The 18,232-nt window shown below is 41.2% G+C and overlaps 1 long non-coding RNA gene across 1 annotated transcript; it reads right to left on the bottom strand.

Annotated features, from left to right (window-relative positions):
* Positions 1–210: 210 nt before the first annotated feature.
* LOC311596018 lies at positions 211–4,844 on the bottom strand. Its single transcript, XR_014778664.1, has 3 exons — positions 4,511–4,844; positions 3,482–3,544; positions 211–313 (listed from the first exon to the last, which is right to left on the bottom strand). It is a non-coding gene; the product is annotated as an uncharacterized lncRNA (long non-coding RNA).
* Between the last annotated feature and the right edge of the window lie 13,388 nt (positions 4,845–18,232).

Genomic DNA, 18,232 nt, shown 5'->3' with positions numbered 1-18,232 from the left:
CCCTCTGGCACCTCTTTCTTTGTAAAGATGGCACTTGCGTTCACTGCTTTACTATTACAGGCTCTTTCAATCTTAACAACCCAATAAGGTATGTCGTTATCATTCTCATCTTAAAGATGAAAGAATTTACTCACCCCACAGTCATCCAGCTAACATTAACATAATAGAACCCAGATGTGGGTCCTGCCTGCCTAAGCCTAGAAGCCACTGTGTTCTCACTTCTTAACTTTGTCTTACTCCAGGTGCTTGAAGATGATTAGGAGGAGGCTGAACCACACTGCCAGCACGTTTGAGATTTTTCTTCTCTTCTATGCTAAAATTGAAAACATCGCTGCTGAGAGCCCTTACTTCGACAAACACTATTTTCACAACTGACCTCTTGAGTTACCATCCTAGAATCTAACCTCCTAATAAAAAGTCACTTAAAAACTGATGGTTGATTTCTTATTTCTTGAGAAAGGTGCCCTTCTGCCTCAGACTTTTTAGACTCTTATGTCATAGTGTGTGAAGAGGGTACCCCAACCCTGCAATTAACTCTGGTGCCACCTCCTTCATTTGCTGGATGCCTTGGGGAAATGAATCACCCTGGGAGGTGCACCCACATATTTTCACAGCATGTGTACACTTAGTTCAGAAAGAACACATTTGCAGAAATAACAGGACTGTGTTCACTAACTGAGGGAAGAAGTGTAACTCTAGGTTATTTAAAAAAAAAAAAAAAAGGCCTGCCTCCCCTTCCTTTTCTTGGTAGCATTGCAGCTCAGCTTTTCAGCTACAGTGTTCAGGATGATTGCTTTCCTTTAATTTATTATTTGTGGTGCTGCTGTCTCTGGCAAGCTTTGATGTTTGGGAGCAGGGGAAGAGGCAGATGCCCTGGGGAGGCAGGAGGTTACTTTGGGCTCCATGTTCTCCCTCTCTCGCTTTCGCTTCTTTAGAGCTTCCTCCCATACCTGTGTGCTGGAATATGCAAGGACTATAAAGGACAGGAAATTTTAACTCTGGTGGAACTGGCAGGGGCAAAAAAAAACCAAAAAAAACTTCCCTGAGTCTTAAATGATCAGAGCTTAGGATAGTCTGCCCCATGTTAGTACAAGTGAAGTCACTCACCAATCATTCACCCTAGAGGGACTGGTCACTTGATAACTGCAGAGCACCACAACTGAGCTATTTCCTCAGTGAGGGAAGGCACAGACCCCTCTGCTACCACATCCTAGTCACAAAGGCACTCAGAAGGTAGTCAGAGGCTTTGAGGATAAGGGCATGGCTGACAGACACAGTCAGTTGCTTACCCACTGCCATTCCTCCAACTCATTGCTTAGATAAAATAAATTGTGGAGTATTCAACCCTCGGCAAAGGCAAGCTCGCTTCAGCTGATTATTCTGAGTCAGGTTATCAGTAAAGTGAGGTCATATGTGTTATCTAGGTAATTAACTGTTTTTGTGAATTTAAAAACTGGTGTAAACATGTCATCCTTTATCTATTGTCTCTGGATGATTTTCTGCCACAATAGCAGAAGTAAGTAGTTGTCTGGGGACTCCTGGCTAGCAAAACTGCAGTATTTACCGTCTTCCTCTTTGTAGAGAGTTTGCCTACCTCAGACCCAAGTCAACCAGTTTAAAAGTGGACCTGTGATCTGCTATTGATGAATGGCACTGAAGAAGTCCACTTGAGGCAACTGGAAGAAAAGACTTTTTTTTTTTTTACCTCCACAGGCCATCAGGATGTGGCTGCTAGAATGTTTGCAGCCATCTTTATTCACAAGGTAAGACAGTCTGAGGATGTCTTGGTATAGTATAGCAGGGTGAAATATAGAGATAACCTCAGTCCTTTGAACTGCTTAAAAGAGACAAACTTGGAGTCTCTGTGGTTTTGCATCCTATCAAATAAGTTTAATTTTCTCCTCTTGATGACTGGCTCCATCATCTTTAAAGAATGATACTTATAATCCTGATCTTTATAAAACAATGCTCTCTTATGATGATAATATTCTTTGCTTTAAATTCCAGTATTGCTCATCTGATATTTAAATACTCATTTCAGCATTCTTTTGATTTGTGCTAGCATGAAAATCTTTTCTTTATGTCTAATCTACTTAAATCTTTAGATGTCTAATGTGTCTCTTGTTGGCAGCTATACTGACTAGGTTTATCTCAATTTGACACAAATGAGTTATTTTGGAAGAGGCAGCCTCAATTGAGAAAAAAATACCCCTACCAGGTTGGCCTGTAGACAAGCCAGTGCTCTATTTTTTCAACTGATGATTCATGAGGGTGGTCCTAGGTAGTAAAAGAAAGCAGGCCACGCAAGCCATGAAGAGCAAGCCAGTGAGCAGCACCCTCCATGACCTCTGAATCAGTTCCTGCCTCAAGGTTCCTGCCTTGAATTCTTGCCCTGACTTCCCTTGATAACTACCACAAGCTGTAAAATGATGGAGGGAGGGAGGAACGGGAGGATACAAGTGATAGGATAACAACTGAGTTGTAATCTGAGTAAATTAATAAAATTTAAATTTAAAAAATATAAAAAATAATAAAAAATCTTCTCTACCTAGTTGGTTTTGGTCATGACAGTACATCCCAGCAATGGAAGCCTAAGACAGCAGGAAATGACTTTAGGCTTGCTGTTATTTACCATTTGTCATTTTACTACAGAATTTAAGTCTCTCAGAATTATGATTACTATGCTTTAAATCCATCCCCTTGTTATTTAGTTTAGTGTTTGTGTGTGTGTGTGTGTGTGTGTGTGTGTGTGTGTGTGTGTGTGTATGAGTGCCCAGGTGTGTAGGTTTGTGTAAAGATGTATGTTTATGTGTATGGAGGTAAGAGGACAGCCTTGGGAGTCTTTTCTCAGGAATGTGATTCAACTGATTTTCAGTCAGGATCTTTCATTGATCTAGAACTTGCAAAGTATGCTAGGCTGGCCATCAAGCCCTAGAAGTCCTTCTGCCTCTACCTTTCCAGCTTTGAGATTACAAGTGAGTATCGCCCACCCTGGCTAATTTTAGATAGTTCTAAGGACAAATCTTGGGCCCCCTTGCACACAAGGCAGTCCTTTACCCACTGAGCCACTTCCCCCAGTAACCTTGCTATTTGATTTTTTGATCACTCCATTTGTACTTTTCCTAGTTTATGGTTTAATTTTTATGATTCCATACTAGTTCCTTACTTGGGTTGATTCTACTGATTGCCTTAAGATTTAAAAAATGTACTTTCAAGTTAGGCTGCTTGGTGTTCAGGATATGCCGCTTATGTCACTATGTTAGCCCCACCCAACATTTGTGCTATTTATTTTATAGGAAGTTTTGTTGTTTTTGGTTGCTTAAAGTGGATGCTGGAATCAGACTCAAGTTCTCTGCAAGAGCAGCAAGAGTTCTTTACTGCTGACCCATCTCTCCAACCCCTATTTGCATAATGTTAATACCAACTTTACACAGATTCTTATCATTTATAAAGATCAAATGGTTTAATCTGGCAGACTTACTATATGGGGCTCTTTCTTTCTTTGTGTGAAACTCTGTTTTCCAATGGCATTGTTGTCCTCCTCCTTAAAGATATATATATATATATATATATATATATATATATATATATATATATATATATATATATATATATATATTAGTTTTTTGAAGTGTGGGTCCTATAAATGAGTTTAATAAGCTTTTATATGGTTTAACATGTCTTGATTCAACTTTCAGTTTGGGAAGACAGTGTCTGTCTATCAGAGTTCTTTTCTGATAGCCCTTTCTGTCCGCTACTGGAATAGGGTTGCTTCAAACCTTTTTGGGTACTGGCATTCTCTCTCCTAAAAAGCATCCTTGTCTTCCATGTGTAATGCAGCTTTTACGTCTGGATGCTATCAAATATTTTCTCTGTGAGTGCCTTTGAGGAATTTGAATATGTGATTTCCAGTCCTTTTGTCATGCTTATGGGCTTCAGTTTCACTGGAGATTGTGAGTCTGCGAGTTTACAGACACAGACTTTGAAGAGCAAGTAGAAAGAGTCTAAGAACTAGAACCTGACTGTTGCAAGACAGTGTCCTCTGGCCGTGACAGGGGGATTTGTATACATGGACTCAAAGCAGTTTGGTTACCCACACCAGATCAGCCACACAACAGGGCTGAAGTGGGAGGAGCTCGTGACCCTCAGCCCAGCTGAGAGCTATTGGCAGTTGGTGGCCTTTGGGGGAAGGAGAGTCCATGTCTTTTAGGAGTGTGGCCTCTGGCAGATTGCCCATGTTCTAATGCATGGCCCTATATCCATGCATGGGGGGGGGGCACTAGCTGGATTTAGTGGGTCATAAAGACACACTAAATAAAATAAGAATAAAAAAGGAGACTATGAAGCTGGGAAGAACATGGCCAGGTAGAGTGGAAGTTGTGGGAAACAGGGATGGACATCATCAAAAAGGATCGTGAACAGCTGTGATATTCTCTAAGGATGAATAAACAGCTTTCCCATCCAGTTTAGACATTCTATCTCCCTATGACACAGCTTTAGGCAAACTTACCATATATGACTCTAGCCACTGTGCTGCTCAGAATCTATGCTTTAGCCAAACTTCGTGGGACTCTCGGTGTTTCTCATATTGACCTCTTTACTGGAGTGTCCTTCCTCTGTGTCACTGCTGTCAAAATCCTGCCAGGTGGGGAGGGGCATGAGGTCATGCATGGGCTGTATTTGGAGGTCAGATCACAGCCTGTGGAACATGGGTCTCTTCTTCCACCATGCATGTCCTAGGGATGGAAGTTAAGCTGTCAGGTTTGCAGCAAGCTCCTCTGCCTGCTGAGGCACCTCATCATCCCATCAGGGAAGCGACAAGCAGCACGTCCTGCAGTTGGATTTTGTCCTGTGAAGGTAATGATGGATTCACACTAACTCTTGGCTAAGAGGATATTCATATCACTGCAATCAATAGTGGAGGAAATGCAACATCTAGTAATAAAAACAGTCATTAAAATATTATAGAGGTATAAATAAAAATATATACTGCCAAGCCGGGCATGGTGTCATATGCTTTTAATCTCAGCACTTGGGAGGTAGACACAGATGGATCTCTGTGAGTTCGAGGACAGCCTCAATATATATATGTGTGTGTATATATATGTGTGTGTGTGTGTGTGTGTGTGTGTGTGTGTGTGTGTGTGTGTGCGTGTATTTGTGAGGCCATCATAATATTATTTCTAACATCCAATTAACAGTTGATAATATCTAGGTAATAAGCTAGAATAAAGAAATAACCAAAAATGATTATTTCTGCACAGTCAGATTTTCTTCTGTTTGGAAAACAAGCCAGCAGCAGCCATCTATTCTCAATCACTATGTACCATGCAAGCATATGTGTGTGCTCCTTTATGCATTCTCAGCTCAGGAGGTTACTTTGTACCAGCATTGTCACATATGTCTGAGTGACGCATCTTGCTATGACTTTCAGATGGCAACAATACTAGGAGATAAGAGTTTTTCAGCTCTGTTATAATGAATGACAGTGTGGTCTGCCAAAGAATGAAATGTCATTGTGATGGTATGTAAAGAGCAACTCCCAAGCACGCTCCTCTCTGGATACTTCAGTTCTCCATTAGTGTCTCACTTCCAATACCTAAGACCCTGTGCTGTCATTACCTGTGTATATCTGTTTAGTCTACAGAACCAACAGCTAACTGTCACCAATGAGTGTGTCCCAAAGAACCTTGCACCCTTTAACCCCTCATATATCTGGATGCTAACTCATCACTAAAGAGTTAAAAGATAACAGTGAAATAAAAATAGGCCACAGATAAAAAGACAATGACCAATGGTCGTAGAATTGACTTTAATCCACTCCTGCTTTCAATCCTACTTTTAACATTCTTCAAAAGAAATGTGTACACTTATTTCACAAGCCAAATATAGGAAAATGCAATGCCTGACACTTTTAGCACTCCATTTTAAAAATTATGGAATATTTAAGGATTCTTTGCTATGTTAAAATCTTGAAAACCTGCCATGTTAATAATATACTCTAACATGCTATCACATCAATCTCCTGCTAGAACCCTGTTCGCAGTCCTTTGAAGACACACTGACAGTCAGTCCTACTGTGTGGCAGACAGTAGGGCTATAAAGAGCCAAGTCAGCCTGGTACATTTTCCCTGGGAGAGTAATTACTAGCCGACAAGAAGCCTGCAGGAAAAACAAGGAGGCTAGAAACCCGAGTTATTTAAACTCGGGAGGGACAGAATTAAGCGTGGCATTCATTAGTTCTACTCTTGAAGGGACCCAGGTCTCACGCATTCCAAGAAGCATGCATACCCCAGTCACCGTCCAAACTCATGTATCATGGAGCTTCCTTCCTAAAGTGCCTGTGGCCAAACTTTGCTTTTCCCACACACTCAAAAACGTGACTAACCTGTCCCATTTTCTTTGGGCACAGATCCACTTTGTTCTGTGCCATAGCACAAAAATAACTGAGAATGCTTACTTCCAACATCAGGTGGGCAAAGTATACTTATGGGGGAAAAATGTCTGTAATGAAGAAAAGATGGTTCCTCTCTGTTTGGAATTTTACTAGCATGATCAAGTAAATTCTTAAGCCAAGGCTCTGAGATTTTAGTGACAATTTCCACTTTCTTAGAATAATTAAGTATTTAGTGGCCTAGAGTGAAACATCCCAAAGTTCTGTGGCTTTAAAGGACAAAATTTCAGAAGAGGTTTTCCTGGGAGGTTTGTGTCAAAAGTCTCTTGGAGAGTTGTAGTCAGACATTGATGGGGGCTGCAGCCCTTTGGGGACTAGAGTGGAGACATATAATTGACTTCTGAGGTGCCCATTCATGGAGCTGGCCATCCTTAGAAAGCATCAGCTCCTCTCTCTGGTCTATACCACTGCTTCTCAACCTTCCTAACACTGCAACCCCTAAATACAGTTCCTCATGTTGTGGTGACCACCAATCATAAAATTCTTTTCATTGCTACCTCATAACTGTCATTTTGTTATTGTTACTAACCATAATGTAAATATCTATGGTTTCTGATGGTTTTAGGTGTCCCCTGTGAAAGGGCCATGCGACCTCAAAAGGGATGGCATCCCACAGGTTGAGAGCCACTGGTATAGACCATCTATCTCACTGATAATGTGAGTATAGCTATAGCATGCTGGTTAGGTTTCTCCAGAGAGAGCTTTGGGAGACCTTGCTGATGATCTGGTTTTTATACTCTGACCTTGGGAGTCACCCACTGCAGGTCTTGTTCTATTTTCTTGGTCATAGAAGTCAGCCCTGATCCAACACAGGAAACTCCTCAAGGGCATAACTTCCAGAAACCAGCGTTTGCGGTAAGGATGTCTCAGAGGCTGGCTGCCAGCATCTGCATTCTAGCCTCAATCTTGAGCCTACTGTTAGAACGAGATAATACTCAAGGGTCCAGGGAGACAGAATGAATATGCTTCATATGTGGAAGGAATATGAACCTATGACTACAGTGTATCACCTAAACATAGACAAACCTGCCTAGTTATCCCACCCTACATGACTTATGTGACTGACATGCCTTCCATGCAGAGCCGGATCTGTGTCTTTTACATTTGAATTGGGGTGGGTGGGGGCTACCCCAACAAATAGACTATGACAGAATTGGTCATAAATGTCTGAGGCTATAACATAATAACCATAGAGTTTTTGTCTCACTACTACTGTTCTGAAATACTGCAACCATGTTGAAATACTGCACCCAGGCCACATAAAGAAGTCCTTGATTTTCACTGAAAGTCCACAAGTACACTCTCAGATGACAAGCATCAATTGTTACTCAAGAGGGAAGAAATTGCTTTAATTACTTTTCTTTTCTCTTTTTACTTCTCAAATCTAAGAGTTAAAACAATGGCAAAGTAACTCCCCAAATGGGAAAAAATTCCTGAGGGTAAACGAAAACAAAATGCTGTGTTGGCTAATGATACCAGTAAGAGATACACAGAATATGTAGCTCTTATACAGGAAGTTTCCAGTGTAGGTTCTAGCCAGGGGTAAGCAAAATATATAGTTCATTGGCTTTGTTATACCCCTCTGGTGCTGTCTCAATTAAATTTTATTGGAACGTGTCCATGACTTTTCTATTGCTGTAAGAATACTACAACAAATGGGTCTAAACAGAACTCCATGACCAAGGCAACTTTACTTGAACTTACAATTTAAGAGGGTTGGAGTCCATTGATGATGGGGCAAAGGAATAGCTAAGAGTTCACATCTTTGCCACAAAGCAATGAGAGAGACACTGGGAAGGATATGAGTCTTTTGAAACCTCAAAGCCCAACTCCAGCGGCCACACCTCCTCTACCAAGGGCACAGCTTCTAATCCTTCTCAAACAGTTCCAACAACAGGGGACCAAGTGTTCATACATATGAACTTGGGGACATTCTCACTGAATGTGCCATCTTTCACTATCTGGCCCCCATAGGCTTGAAGCCACATCATAATGCAAAATGCATATAGTTCAACTTCAAATACCCCCCATGGCCTTTCCTAGTCTCAACACTGTTTAAAAGTCCAAAGTCTCTTCTGAAACTCAAGGCAGGCTTTTGTATTTAGTAATCATTTTTGCTGAAAGACAAACATTCTGACACCACTAAGATTATCACACAGGCATCTAAAAAAAACAGTACTATACCAAATGGGTTTGAGGAAAGGAGAAGCTAAGAACTTTTTAATACAGTGGGTTTTTTTTAAAGTTTTTACTTGTAGTTTGAATTTTTAATACAAGAAAAACCAAAGAATTGTTTTATAGCCAGAAATGAAAGGAGTAATATATAAAAATTCCATTTTATAATTTTAAGGAATTTTTATTGTTATGCTAACATGGAAAGATTTTGAGGTTTGTTTCATTTTTCAGAATTGGGGGTTACACCCAAGGCCCTCATATGTTTTAAGTAAGCTAGGTTTTATCCCAGCTCCAGTAGAAAGCTTTTAACCAGGAAATATATCTATATAGGCACATGATCCAATACAAATTCTGTTATTCATGTCATTGGTGCTTCTAAATATTAAAGACACTGTTTTAAGTAGAAAGCAAGAGTAGGTCACAAATGTACAGTAAATGAAGATGAAAGGGAAGCTGGTCTGACCAAAAAAAAAAAAATTAGAAAGACTGATATTTGGAATTGGTACCTGTACCCAAGGGTACATCAGATACATTGGAGGATGTAAAGAAAGGAGTACTTCTGGAGGCTTCAGTATTTTGTGTTTTATATTTAGATCTTTGGCTCATTGGAGCTGTTTGTTTTGTACAAGGTGACAGATACCTTTCTAATGATTTGTTTTCTACATGTGGATATCCAGTCTTCCCAGAAACATTTATTAAAGATGTCTTTTCTCCAGGAAGTGTTTTTTGGCAACTTTGTTCAATATTAAATGGATGAAGCTATAGGTGCTTATATTTGGGTTTTTAAATTTTGTTCCATTCATGTTTTTGTGCCAGCACTATGTTGTTTTTATGACTCTGGCTCTGCATTATATCTTGAGATCTAGAATGGTATTAGGAAATATCCCAAAAGAGACAGGTACACAAAAAGACTTTCTGAATAGGATTGGCCAAAAATTAAGACCAACAACTGATAAGTTGTTTATAAAACTAAAAAGCTGCTGAACGTCTACAGGAACAACACATGACGCCAAGAAGAAGCCCACAGAGTGGGTGGGAATCTTTGCCAGCCACATACGTGACAGAAGGCTAATGTCCAGAACAGATTAAGAACTCAGGGGGAAAGAAAGAAGAAGAATCAGAATAACAAACAACCTATTCAGAAGACAGGCTGAGGATCTAAACAGAGCATTCTCAACAGAAGAAGTAAAAAATGGCTAGAAAATAGCTTTTTAAAGAAATGACCATCATCCCTACCAATTGGAGAAATGCAAATAAAAACAACTATAAGATTTCATTCTACTCAGCCAGAGTGGCAGAGAGCAACAAAAGAACTGACAATGTTCTTCGGTGGATGTACCAAGGCTGGGGGGGGTGGGTGGTGCATGGCTCATTCACTGATGGTGGAATTGCAAACCAATCCAGCCACTCTGGAAATCAGTGTGTAGACCGTTAGGAAGCTAAATAACAAATCTACCATATAATCTTTGTAAGTGGCTTTTCTTAACCTGTCAAAAAGGCATTTTATAAAGTGCTGGGCAGACAGAAAGCACAGTCACTGTCACTGCTGTTTTAGTACCACCGCAGCCCTCTCCTGTGGCTCTGAATCCATGTATGCTACAGGTGACAGATGTACCCATGTACCCACTCCATAATACCAGCCCTGCAACCAAGCCCGGCAGTTTAGAATAGAACTGCACATTCCACCCTGAAGGAGTCTCTGGAGACACTGTGCAGACAGGAGAAATGTCAGTGGTCTTTTACACGGTCAAGCTCTGTGCTGTTCCTAAATATTGCATGGGATGGTAGACAATCATATACAGCCTAGGCCACTGAGTGATAAACCACTGTACCCCAGGACTGAGAGTCTCGAGGGAATCAGCAGAGGCAGCCCAGCCCCGCCACTCATGAGAAACTGCAACAGCAACATTGATTCAATGAGCTCTCCAAATGAGCTCTGCACAATGTTTAGCATCCCATACGCATGAGCTCATTAAACTATCTCCAAAATCCAGCAGCATGATGTTTGTTATTATATCCACTCTATTGATGGGGAAACTAAGATTTAGGGATCACTAATTTCCTACATACTCATTATGAGAGAAGTTGTAGGTACTCAAATAAAGTATGAATGCACTTAGTCTACTAGGCATATGGCCACTGAAGTCCCGTCGTTAACAAACTCTCCTACATTGATCCTAACCCCTTGACCCTTTTCTACGTACCTATGGAGTCTACCTACAGAACATGTCTGCATGCTCCTGCCGGGCAAGAAACTGGCTGATGAAGTGTGGAGACCTGGCTCGGGGAAGCTTGCTCAGAATGCTATGTAAAACTGAAAGCTATCTTCAGCCATGACTCACCGAGAAGGGTTTATTTTAAGATCCAGGGGCTGCTCTACAACTCCAATTGCCCAATCATCTCCAAAGAGTCAAGGTCAACCTTCAGAGTCACCGTCTTTTGAAAATAATCTTCTCCACTTTCCCCTAAGAGGCCCTCCACACAGCCATGCTTGTCTGCTAACAGGAGCACAAAACTACGGCCTTGACTTCTTCCCCATTTGAAACTTTGATGGGAGCCATTAAGATTGCCAATCCAGTCTCTAAATCCCTCTGCAGGTTGACAAAGGGAAATGAGGCACCTGACACGACACTGTAAAATACTGACAAACTCCCTTTAGCCTCAACTGGTTCTCTAGCTGGATTTCCCCAGGAACTTTCATGCTATCAAGACCCTGCAGGCTCTATAACACCCCAGTGGAGTCTTGGATGAGTTCTTCCTAAATGACCTTTCCTTTTATCCTTGTGACCTGACTCTCGAGGAACACTGCCCCAGCCCTTCTTTATCTTTAAATGTCTAGTCTCTATCCTTTAATGGCAATCATGACATCCAGCTTGCCCTGAAAGATGAGGTTATCATTCCTATTTTAATGGACTGTCTGTGGAGCACTGACTGACAAGGAACCATGGAATGAAAAAATAGTCTAAGACGCATGAATAGCTGCCCCGGGATGGACAGTGACTCAGCCATGTACTGAGCTCTGTGTACAGGTCTCCTCCCCTCCACTGTGAACTGTCTCCACCACGATGACCCATGTGTCCCTGATCATATTTCTCACCCTGACTTTTTGTGCCATTTAAAGTTACAAACAGCTTTTCTTCCTAATTCTGCCTCTTCTGTCATCCCCCATAGTGGCTGTCACCTCCAGTTTGTCTTAAGCTGGGAAATATCTTTAATTTATTGTCTTATTTTGTTTTGTTTTCTTCAAAGCTAGCTCAACAAAGACAAGTGCATTTGAACTGCAGCCCTGAAACGTCTCTCTACAGATAAACTTGGCCTTCTATGCTAATTTAACCCTCGTGCCCTTTTTTTCCCCACCTTCTGAAACATCCATATGTGGTGGGAAAGCAACACTGAAATCGCTCACTTGTTATTTTATGGTTTTTCTTATCCTGAGAGACTCCAGATGCCTCCTGAACCATTTTTATATGCTCAGTAAAGTGTTTTCAACCCATCTCCTCAGCACAGTAGTCTCGGGTTACTTATGAACGTATGTCATTTTAAGTTTGTAGTTAGAACGCAATGATAATAAGTTGTCCTTGTAATAATAGCTGCTGTTTCTTTCAGGTCACCTATATTTAGAGAGGGTCATAGAAAGTTCCTTGCTGCTTATTAATGTCTAATAGCTTGTTATTCCCATAAGTAGAAACAAAAAAAAATTTAGCAATTGCGATTTGACAGTGACATCAACACCTGCCTGGCTAATGAATTCCTTGGCAAATGCATGTTCCAGGAGAGAGAGCAATGTCACCTTTAACACAAGTGGCTCTCACAGCAAAGTAAAATCTGTGACTAGCAACTGAAGAATGGTTGTAACTGTGCATCTGAGAGCACTGGACTGGGATACCTCCTGTCATGTCTGCTTACCACACTGTGTTTCTTATCTTTTTCATGAATTGTCATGGTGCCAACAACCATAACCATAACTTCACAAGAACTCATGTAACTCCTCCAAAGAAAACTAAAATAACGAAATGAAGCATTAAAAGCAAGATGACCTAGGGACTACAAAGCAAAACCACCAAGCTATGGAAGTCACCACACGGAACACAAAGGACGCCAACTTGATAGAGCCAGTGTTTACCGAGCATCTTGTAAGTTGAGCCTCTCCATGGTACACCACACAATGAGTTGCAAGAAACACTTTAAAAATACAATATCTACTCAAAGAACCACTCTATTAACAAACTGGAACTCTGGCAGTAAGCCACCATAGCATTGGGGGGTTTTTTCCAGCTTAATTAAGATAAAATTGACAAATAATAAGTAATGTGATATTTTGATACACATTTTAAAGTACTCACTGCTATTAGGATAAATACTATATCCATTTTCACACAGCTATTGTCTTATGGATGGAGGTAAGAATATTTGAGATCTAGTCTACTGGTAAAGTTTAAATGTGTAATGCATTATGAACTATATATAGTCACACAAACACATAAAAGGCTATATATAGCATGTATGTAGTACATATATGCAATATAATGCCAATATAATAAGATAGCCTATGAACAGTTCATTTGATTTCATATCTGTTACTGGAAGTAGTGCCATGGTAAACAAGAGAATGAAGATATGTCCTTACATACTGTCATAATCGTTGGAAGTAAACTTCTGGATCCTACAGTGGCTCTAGAGGAACTTCCCCATCGGTTTCTATAATGATGACACTCACTCACATTCTCCATAACAGTGGTTCACTGCTACTCTTCCTCCTCTTAATAACAGCTATTCTAGTGGGTTTAAGCATGAAACACTCCCTGTAGGTTTGTATAACTTGATAACTTGATAACTTGAATGTAAAGTGGTTTGGTACTGTTCTGGAAGGTTGTAGAACCTTTGGAATGTAGGACTTACTTGGATGAAAGGGACACTAACAGTGCCTAAATTGTTTCTATTCCCTTGCCCACCAAGATGTGGGCAGTCCTAGACACAAACTCTGGCTACCGTTTATTTCCCACCACTCTGGACCTTAACTCGTGAGCTAGAATGGACCCTTTTTCATTCAGCTGTTCCTGACAGGCATTTAGTTATGTCAACAGTAAAATTAACTAACAAAACGATGGCAGACTGAGGTTTTGATTTTCACTGTTTTATGATTCATGATAACATTCCTTCACATACATTTTGGTATGTCTTCTTTCTGAAATGACTATTCAAATACATTGTATATTTGTAAACAAGTCATCTGCTTTCCTTGGTATTGAATTCCTTGTGTTCTTGACATATGTGTTGCTTCTTTTTTTAAATTTTTTTATTTTTTTATTTTTTTGTCAACTTGACACAAGATAAGGTCATAAGGGAACCTCAGTTAAGAAAACGTCCCTATCAGATTGGCCTTGACAAGCCTGTGTGACATTTTCTTGGCTACTGTGAGTGATGCCATCACTGGGCAGGTGGTCTTAAGGTTTATAAGAAAGCAAGCCAGCAAGCAGCACTCCTCCAGGTTTCTTACTTAGCTTGAGTGCTTTCCCTGACTTTCCTCTATGATGGACTATATAACCTGCAGGGCGAGGTGAAACGTTTCCTTCCCAAATGGCTTTTGTTCATGGTCTTTACCTCAACAATGGAAATCAAACTAAGAAAATGTATTTTTTATATTAATCCCTCATTAGATACATGGTTCACAAACCCTGTCTCACATTTCACAGGCTTTCCCTGTGCTTTGTTTTGTGTCCTTTGCTGTGTAGAGGTTATTAACTTTGATGCAACAACCTGAGGGGGCCAGGGTGCTAAAACCAAGAACTACCAAACTAGAATAATGAATTTCAGCGCTCCTATGCTTACAAAATGCCAAAGGCTGACTTGTAAATAGAACTTAGCAGCCTCTGCATTTGTCCTAGCTCCATTGCAGAGAGAACTGAAAGTGAGGGCAGGCAGGGAGCTCTAACATGGGACACACTTCCACTCTTCATTTCCCCTCTTTATCATCTTCATCAGTAGCTAAGTTTTTATTGCTGATGGCACACGACACCTGACATGGTCAGCTTAAATGGAGAAAGGTTAAGTTGGGCTCATACTTAGAGATGCTATAGCTCAGGGTCAGCCACTTCCATCCTTTTGGGGCCATAGGGAAACAGACCATCATATTAGAATGGTGTGGAAGATCAGAACTGCTTACTTCATGAAGCCAGGACACAGCAAAGGAGCAGAAGACTGGATTTTTCCCTTCAGCATTATGCTTCTGGTGGCTCCTCATTTTAACCACCTCACAAAATAGTGCCACCCTCTAGGGATCAAATCTTCTTTACTTTGAGCCTGTGGTGGATATACTGCCACAGAGCTACACTCCCAGGCCTACAGTCAGAGCTTTAACTTATGTCAGTCAGCTACAGTCTTAGTGGCATTTGCCAAGCAAACATCTTAATATATGGATGTATATTTGAAGGGAAGGATATGAGTAACATGCAACAGTAATATATATAGAGATGCATATATTAATACACATATATCTGTATATATACATATATATGCATGTGTGTATATACACATGTGTGTATGTGTATACACACACACCTTTTACAAGTGAAATGTCTAAAGTGGTGCCACTCAAATAATCTGCCCTCTAGAATAAGTTTTGGAACAATGTTTTAGAATTGTGAGGTACCCAACCCACCTCTAGATCATTGCAATTTAGAGAGATGCTCTTTTCAAAAGCATCTTTAACATAAATAGACCAGCCATTGGAATTGTGTGGCATATTTATACAGATATAATTGATGATAATCTCTGGAGAAGATTGTAGGTTCTCCTCGTCTTATGGAAATGTTATGAGCCAATGCTCCTCTGCTCAATAAGCAGCATGTCACCTTCAGACTCCCTGTGAGTGTGTGTGAAATTCAAAGAACAAAATCACTGAGCAATTTCTCTAATCAGCCAGGTAACTACAAAGGGAAGTGTATTACTACACATTGTGCCCTGAATACAATGCAAAGACTAGAATAGGAACCTAACAGGAAACTGAGTTCTTGGCAGGAGAATGGCATACTATCTCTGACCTGGGGAATTCTTCAGAGATTGCTGTAACCATTGTAAGTTCACTATTACTTATAGGTCATATTAGGTATTGGGCAGAAGGTCCCAAGGAATATATATACCATTTGAGTGCTCATGCGGGTCTCACACATGGAGTTGATCTAAGGTGTTTGTTATTTTTATGTGTAAGAGGCTGTTGAGAACCCTAAAACTTCTTAAACACTCACTTGTCTACTGGCTCTGGATTCCCTGTTACCTCCTGAAAAATCCTCTTATTAATATCACAGATGCACCATGCCCACCATGGCTCCTGCTCTATCTCTTCCCCAGTTATAACAGTCTTTGGATACTCTATACACTGATTCTGCCTCCTCAAAGCAAGAGCACTTCTGAAAGCTGCATCCTAGCCGTTGAAGAAACCATCACTAAAGCCTGAAGTTAGATGTCCCTTTCGAACCCACCAGCTGTGTTGTAAGTAATTGTGACTACAGAGTATAGTCTCCTGCTAGGAAAGGCAAGAAAATGACCAAAGTTGGAATAAACAGCGTTTGGTCCTATTTTATCCAAAGAATGTCCAAAGCACAAAAATTCAGTTTAAAGAGGACACTCTCTCTGCTTTGTTGTTCTATCTTTGCATATCATTAAATAATCAATGGGACCATATTATCTCCCGTATCTTGGTCTTTATCTTTTAAGACCTTGTTAATGTCCATCCACGTGAATCAGACATCCTCAGTTCCTGACGTCAATACTAAATTGTCAGGGCTAATGCAGAGGGATTTGAATTGTAAGTAGCAGCCTCCCAATATGGCCAAGCTGGTTCAGCCCGACAGCGCACCACACCCCTTCCTCTGCCCCATGAGTCGATGCCCAAGCTCCTACACGAATCTAAGCTAAGGGATTCTCTGGTCCTCACACTTCGGCAGGCTACAGGCACAAGTGGCCTCCTTTGTGCAGCCAGCTGCCTTGTCTAGTACTTGAGCCTAACTCAGAAAACAGCCTGTATATCTGAGTCTGGATGCTCTGTATCTATGCTGTCTTCCAGAATCTTCTTTTAGAATGAAAGCCGAATTGATCCTTCTGTCAGAGAACAGCTGCCACAACCAGGCTGGTCCTGGTTTTCAGCCATCACCTGGCACCCTCGCTGCCAAACCCATTCCCCATTGACTGTCTCGTGTTAACAGCTTCCAGATCCTTAAGTCGACCTACCCCTGTAAACACCCCCGAGTTCCGAGTTGTCAAGGACCCAACATGCCTTGCCCCCAAGCTAGGACACAGGGTTAATCCTATCAATTTACTTTGCCAAACTGCAAACTCAGAGAGCAGCTGAATAAGCACATGTTTTCAAATGGTAATGAGGGGATGTTTGAAAAGAAAGTGTACGGAACAGTTGGCAGGGCCCTCCTTTCCATGAGGGTACACTGTTGTCCTGATGCCTGATTTTACTTTCTAATCCACTCCGCTTTCTGTACCGAGTGTTCTAGGGCCTAATGATTTCTTTTCAAGTTTCCCTAAGCAAATGGCACTGTGAGCCACTTAATTCAGAGGTGATGAACACAAACCCCTGAGAACCCTGTCTCAGAACACTGGGTAAAAAGTCCTGGCAACTTCTTACCTATAAAGTGCTGTTCTCACATCCTGAGTCGTGCTATGGTGCCATAAGTGGATGACCTAACCTCTTGCCATGGATTCTCTCTGCCCCTTCCTTATATTCTTCTGCCTGGAATTTTCTTTTTCTCTCGTTGCACCCAGGGAGCAGGTTGGTAAGTGATCTACTGCATGGAGGGAGAAACAAATACTTGTTTCACAGCCTTCCTCGGTAATTACTGAATTTGTTTAATTCCTATACTTTGAACATGCTTGTAAAGAAAAATACAACCCATTTATTCCTTGTTCCAAAGGCCATTTGGTCTCACAATGCTTCATCCACAGCCACTCCGAAACTATCAGATTACTGAATCAATGAGTAATCAATAAAGATATTTCTTCACAGTCAAGGGAAAACTAGCTTTATCCATGTTCAAATTATTCCACTCTACTTCACAGGACACTTTATCACCATAAGCACATCAGCAGTTATGGGGTCACCTTGCTATGCGGTACCCTCATGAGGTAGCCGGGTCAGGACAGTGCCATCCTCTTGGTAGATGGAGGAACTGAGCCTCAGAGGAGTCAGTTTGTTCATTTTCACACATGACTGACAGAGGCAACTCTCTACCAAAGGAGGTGAAAAGACATCTCAGAAGAGAAACAGGAAACAGGCACCTGAGCATCCTCAGTTGGTCACGGGTGTTTGAGACAGTCCTCAGCAGGGCTGCTGGGTGATACGGGGTGGAATCCAGGCCACTCTCCTGTCTGAATGGTAGTGATTTGACTGGTTAACAGGGGCATTAGTCTGAGACCTGCAGGAAAGTAACTCAAGCAAATGGGTCTCTGCTCATCCCTCACCACACCACACCATACATTTCAGGATCAGCCTTGACCACGGAGGTCCCCGGGTTGTTTTCATTAAGAAATAAATGGTACGCTGGGAGTGGTAGCACACGCCTGTAATCCCAGCACTTGGGGCAGCAGAAGCAGGCAGAT

Source organism: Acomys minous, assembly GCF_964271855.1.
Source record: "Acomys minous genome assembly, chromosome: 4".
Lineage (NCBI taxonomy): Eukaryota > Metazoa > Chordata > Mammalia > Rodentia > Muridae > Acomys > Acomys minous.
Note: the sequence above shows the minus strand (reverse complement) of the source record. Positions and strands in the feature narration are given on the sequence as shown.